This window comes from Pollicipes pollicipes, unplaced genomic scaffold, assembly GCF_011947565.3.
Source record: "Pollicipes pollicipes isolate AB1234 unplaced genomic scaffold, Ppol_2.1 Scaffold_4594;HRSCAF=5408_pilon_pilon_pilon, whole genome shotgun sequence".
Classification (NCBI taxonomy): Eukaryota; Metazoa; Arthropoda; class Thecostraca; order Pollicipedomorpha; family Pollicipedidae; genus Pollicipes; species Pollicipes pollicipes.
Genome location: NW_023596520.1, coordinates 64,192 through 69,868, shown reverse-complemented (window position 1 = coordinate 69,868; position 5,677 = coordinate 64,192). Strand labels below are relative to the sequence as shown.

Genomic DNA, 5,677 nt, shown 5'->3' with positions numbered 1-5,677 from the left:
GCGCGGTCCAGCAGACGGCGGTTCCCGCCGCCGGCAGTGCGCGGTCAGCAGACGGCGTGTCCCCGCCGCCGGCAGTGTGCGGTCAGCAGACGGCGGTGTCCCCCCGCCGGCAGTGCGCGTCAGCAGACGGCGGTGTCCCCGCCGCCGGCAGTGCGCGGTCAGCAGACGGCGGTGTCCCCGCCGCCGGCAGTGCGCGGTCAGCAGACGGCGGTGTCCCCGCCGCCGGCAGTGTGCGGTCAGCAGACGGCGGTGTCCCCGCCGCCGGCAGTGTGCGGTCAGCAGACGGCGGTGTCCCCGCCGCCGGCAGTGCGCTCAGCAGACGGCGGTGCCCGCCGGCAGTGCGCGGTCAGCAGACGGCGGTGTCCGCCGGCAGTGCGGGTCAGCAGACGGCGGTGTCCCCGCCGCCGGCAGTGCGTGGTCAGCAGACGGCGGTGCCCCCCGCCGGCATGCGCGGTCAGCAGACGGCGGTGTCCCCGCCGCCGGCAGTGCGTGGTCAGCAGACGACGGGTCCCCGCCGCCGGCAGTGCGCGGTCAGCAGACGGCGGTGTCCCCGCCGCCGGCAGTGCGCGGTCAGCAGACGGCGTGTCCCCGCCGCCAGCAGTGCGCGGTCAGCATGGCGGTGTCCCCGGCAGTGCGCGGTCAGCAGACGGTCGCCCCCCTGCCCGGCTCGCAGCGAGCCATCCCAGGCCGCCAGTGGACGCCCGCACGGGTCACAAACGAGCTCACAGGGCAACGGCGGACAACGCCACCGACCGCCTGACGGCCACGTGATGTGTGACTGCTAACCGGCCGCACCTCAGGACGGCCTCCGCGGAGCAGGCGCCAGCAGTCTGCGACCGGCCACTGCAGCCGTGTGACAGACTCGTACCTGCCGACACAACGGCCTGGTCGCACACACCGGCCGCCGCAGCCATGTGACTGACGTGTCCACCTGTCGACACAAAGGCTCTGTTACATACACCAGCCGCAGCAGCTGTGTGACTGGCGTGTCCTGCCGACACAACGGCTGTCACACGCACACCAGCTGCCGCAGCTATGTGACTGACGTGTCCTCCTGCCAACACAACGGTGTAACACATACACACCAGCCGTGGCAGCCGTGTGACTGGCGTGTACTGTCGACACAACAACTCGGTCGCACACACCAGCCACAACAGCCATGTGACTGACGTGTCCTACTACCAACACAACGCCTGTCACACACCCACACAACTCAGTCACACACACCAGGTGCCGCCTGTCGGCCGGATATCGACGGATAGACAGCGTGGCAGGTCACACAGGATGGCACCGCATGACACCCTGCGCGGATCGCTGAACACAAAGTAGCCAATCGGCACCCGCATCGACGCCAATCAGTGGCGTTCGACGCTACGTCGACCCAGTGATGACCAGCAGGCGTACTGCTATTGGCTGATTCATCGAAATGTGACAGGACTGTGAGCATGTGCGTATCCATGTGTGGGAAGTCAGTGCTCAACATAACATCATTATTGTATGCTTCGCATATATTAGTGATCAGTATTTAACACAACACTGTTGCTGTGATGCTGCTATCATGCAATTGTAATCCGCGTGGCATTGAAGCACTGATACATTCAACAGGTGTTATAAAGAACAATGAATTGACCGTAACAGAAACCGACAAAACAGCTACGTACCCAATCCAAAATGTTTGTTTTCAAAGGAAGATTACGATTGAAAAATCGGCCCTTTTCAAACTTGCTGGCTGGCTAATAAGCAAAACAGTGCATGCAGGATTACCATGGGGGCCAATGCAACCCAATTAGCACGGGCAACGGACACCTGCCAATGCTTACGGTCACTTGTGCGTCTGCGTGTTCCAAAAGCTACTCACCAGAGCGCCTCTGGCGAACAGAACGCACGAGTGGCGTCTACTGGCGGGCGCGTGCCCCGTCCACATCGGGCCGCTCCAGCGCTGCGCCGCGTCCATCACCAGCTGCCAGCAACCCAACCACGGCTGCAGTGTGGAGGGGATACTGCTCCAGACAACACAGGGCAGGCATTAAACAGAACAGCTACACCAATGTTTCACCATCCAAACGGTCGGTACGAGAACAGGAGTCCTTACTCCGACGCTACAAAAGAACACAACCTATTCCAACCACCAGAGCACGAAAACACGTCGCATGTGTGGAGAAACACATATTAGGGACAAAAGCTTGTGACTGCAGGTCTTAATCTTGATACCCATGTGTCCCAATATCACCAGAGGAACAGCGGTCACCTGGCTGTAGCTGTCTGGGAAGTCACCACAGGAGCAGCGACCGGCCAGCGGCGGCCATAGTCCTCGCTGGAGCTGATGTCCGCCGCAGGCTAGACCTCCCGCTGGTGGTGTGGCTGGTACAGGTACCGCACTCTGGCCAGGGCCTCAGTCAGCTGACTGGACCAACGCCAGCTGGCCAGCTGCGCACGCACCGCGGTCAGAAGGTCAGCCTCGTCTCCATCCGCGTCAGCCGCAAGGGATAGCTGACGAAAAACAGCAGGTCAGCAGGCCAGGCTCCCCTGCACGGGTCGGCCGGCAGGGGAGCCTGGCGACGGAAGAGGCGGGTCCGAAACTCCCCTCAGCAGCAATCGTGTTCATCCAGCGTTTGAAAAACTCCATGCACGCTAGCACACGTTGCGAAGGCGGCTGGACCACAGGCTGACCGGATTAAATGACACGGGATATTACCCGATCCGCCTGGGTGGCAGGTTTGCATGGCACGAAAACGACAGGCGTTTTCCGGCGACAGACTAAACAAGAGTGCCCATTTAGCTCCGGAGGACCCGTCAGACGAGTGACTTAAGAACATATCTGAGGTTAGTGATTGAAAGTGATGATCATCCTAATCATTGTGTTGGCGCACTGTCCCTTCGACCCAACGGCTGTACCGTGCACATGCACGTATATGAAGTCGAAGTACGTTAAATCGAAGACGCGTAATACGACCGACTGTCAACCGTCGTCCACCTCGGCGTCGGCGCCGGCAGCCCGCGCACTTACCATAAGCCGATGCCGGCCGGCCATCAGCGGGTTGGCCAGCACGGCCAGGCCGGGCGGCACCAGCAGCAGGCGCCGGCCGACCGCCGCCGCCTGTCGGCACAGCGGCTCGGACCGCGGCGCGCAGGCGGCGTTCACCAGCAGCGGACCGGCCGGGCCGCGGCTGCCCACCAGCTGCAGCCAGAGGCCGGCGCGTGCCGCGTCCAGCCGGCCGTCCGGCTGCTGCGCCGTCAGCAGGCCGCTGCTGTCCGAGTACACCCGCCTGCTGACGCCCTGGAACAGGAGACATCCGCCAGCTGACGCTCGGGAACAGGGGAGACCAGCCGGCTGACACCCTGGAACAGGAGACACCCGCCAGTTGACGCTCGCGAACAGGAGACATCCGCCAGCTGACACCCTGGAACAGTGGACACTCGCCGGCTGACACCCTGGAACAGGAGACATCCGCCAGCTGACACTCTGGAACAGAGGACACTCGCCGGCTGACACCCTGGAACGGGAGACACCAGCCGTCTGACACCCTGGAACAGGGTACACCCCGCCGGCTGACACCCTGGAACAAGGGACACTCGCCGGCCGACACCCTGGGACAGGAGACACCCGCCGGCTGACACCCTGGAGCAGGGGACACCAGCCGGCTGACATCCCCAAAAGGGTACACCAGCTGACTGGCACTATGGGGCATGGTACACTGCTGATTAACGCCCTAAGACATGATGCACCCGCTGGTCAACACCCGAAACGTAGTATACTCGCTGAAGGACATGTTGCATGGACCTTTCCGTGCCCGGCCCGCACAAGAACATTCCGTAAACCAGAAGTAGATATGGTCTCGTGCTAATCATTTTGACCGTTTTTATACAGCACATGCACGGTCGAAAATCGGGAGTACGGGGCGTTTTCTGGCCTAATTCAATAAACCTGGCATGCTACAGGTAATATGGGGCATGGTTCTGAGTCCAGAAAACCGAAGTCCGAGTACTAGCCTTTCTATCTAGAGTCCGAGGACCGGGTCCAGTGTTGTCCATGCTACGAAGTCAGAATCGCATTGCTTTTTCCACCGATCAGGCTCACAATCTGGAACCAAGTCGCTGGAGACTGTGGCCAAGCCCGTGCCTCAGTCCCAATTCGCCAGCTCGTTCGAGTCGAGCAGTTTTCTTGAGGAATCGCCGTGAAGGGTGCACATCGTAATCGGGCAAGCTTGCTCCCAGCCTAAACCGACGTACCGTGACTTGATCGCACGCTAACATAACGCTGATCCGAGTCGGCATCGGAAAGAGCTAAGGAATTGACTGCTAACCTGCGCACAAGTTGATGACCATTGTTAAATCTAACGAAACCAGCTCCAGACCCAAAGCTATTTCAAAGTACTCGCACCACACCAAACCCAACCGCAACGAATCTGGCCCACTCAGCCAAATGCAAGCCAGTAGGTACGGCAACATATACCAATTACATATGTTACATCAGGCTATCTTCCATAGTATACGTTTTGCTGCTAAAATACTGTTTTTCGCCTCCAACTTGGTTAGAACCTAAATGATCGGGAAAACTTAGATCGAGTCTCGGGTTTCTAGGACCTTGGGGTCAGGGCCAAAGTCTGATTGGGACATGAAATTTGCCTCCCACTTCGTTTCTAAAAGTCAACAACACAACACAAATGCGACAGCGCTCACTGCTGTAAATATACCGAAACCCTGGCATTACCAACGGAGGCAGATACCAGCCACTTGGGGTGGCATTGGTCACATACAGTGACGAAGAGCGACTTCATTCAGACGCCAAGGTCTGCTGTTGCATGGCCACCTACCGGTAGGATCAGCATGGCCGGCTGCACGGCGCCGCTCAGGGCGCAGCTGATGAGCAGCGTGGCTCGGCGATCCGGCCCTCCTCGCGCCCAGACCGCGCAGGGAGCTGCGCGGGCGCCGACGACTCGTCAGTCGGTGGGGATTGGCTGCACAGTGCGCCGTCATAGCCGCGCTTCACAGGTAGGGGCAGGCAACGGTGCAACCGGACATCCGGACAGAAACCGAGTCAAGTGGCCTTCACTGCTAGGGAACACACGGCGCCGCAATATCTAGACGCTGACTAAACAGCTGGCGGCAGCTCATTAGGACACATACTTTAGGATCATTTCTGCGGAGACCGAAGACCAGAACTTGACGGCTACTGACATCGTGCCACTGCAATGACAGCAGTCAGCGAAAGCCAATGAGACGTGCATCAAGCGCGAATCACTTGTTCCAGATATGCTATTTGCATATTTTATTCGACTACTTAATTCTTACGTTTTGCACTATTGCACTACCTAAGTCCATGCACTGCACAGAAATCACGATAAAATGTGCTTCCTAACGTGACCAAATATACTTACCTGGGTCTCTCATGACAGGTACATCAACCATAAAGCAGACAGTGTGCTCCGGCTGCAGGTCAAGCGTGGCCGCCCACTCTTCCACCTCCGCAGCATTGGATCCGGCGGCTGCATCTGCCACGTGCAGTGCGGTTTCCGCAGCTCCGGGTAACGAGACAACAGCCTCTGAGACCAGAAACGACCACCCGGCCCGACAGCGTACTCATCCAACGCCGCCCTGGTAGTGGCGCGGCCACACTCAAACTCGGCGAGCAGCCAACGGATGGCGTTCTCGTCGCAGCGGCGGCTCTTGATGTTAT

General features: G+C 59.5%; 2 long non-coding RNA genes across 3 annotated transcripts; both read right to left on the bottom strand.

Moving 5' to 3' along the window:
* Positions 1-759: 759 nt before the first annotated feature.
* Positions 760-2,465, bottom strand: LOC119097855 (uncharacterized). 2 transcript variants are annotated; one of them, XR_005094205.1, is made up of 3 exons: positions 2,249-2,465; positions 1,859-2,000; positions 760-931 (listed from the first exon to the last, which is right to left on the bottom strand). It is a non-coding gene; the product is annotated as an uncharacterized LOC119097855 (long non-coding RNA). The 2 variants fall into 2 exon arrangements; XR_005094206.1 differs by having other exon boundaries at positions 1,859-1,981.
* Positions 2,466-3,244: 779 nt separating this feature from the next.
* Positions 3,245-5,455, bottom strand: LOC119097851 (uncharacterized). The gene is made up of 3 exons (XR_005094204.1): positions 5,379-5,455; positions 4,815-4,918; positions 3,245-3,277 (listed from the first exon to the last, which is right to left on the bottom strand). It is a non-coding gene; the product is annotated as an uncharacterized LOC119097851 (long non-coding RNA).
* Between the last annotated feature and the right edge of the window lie 222 nt (positions 5,456-5,677).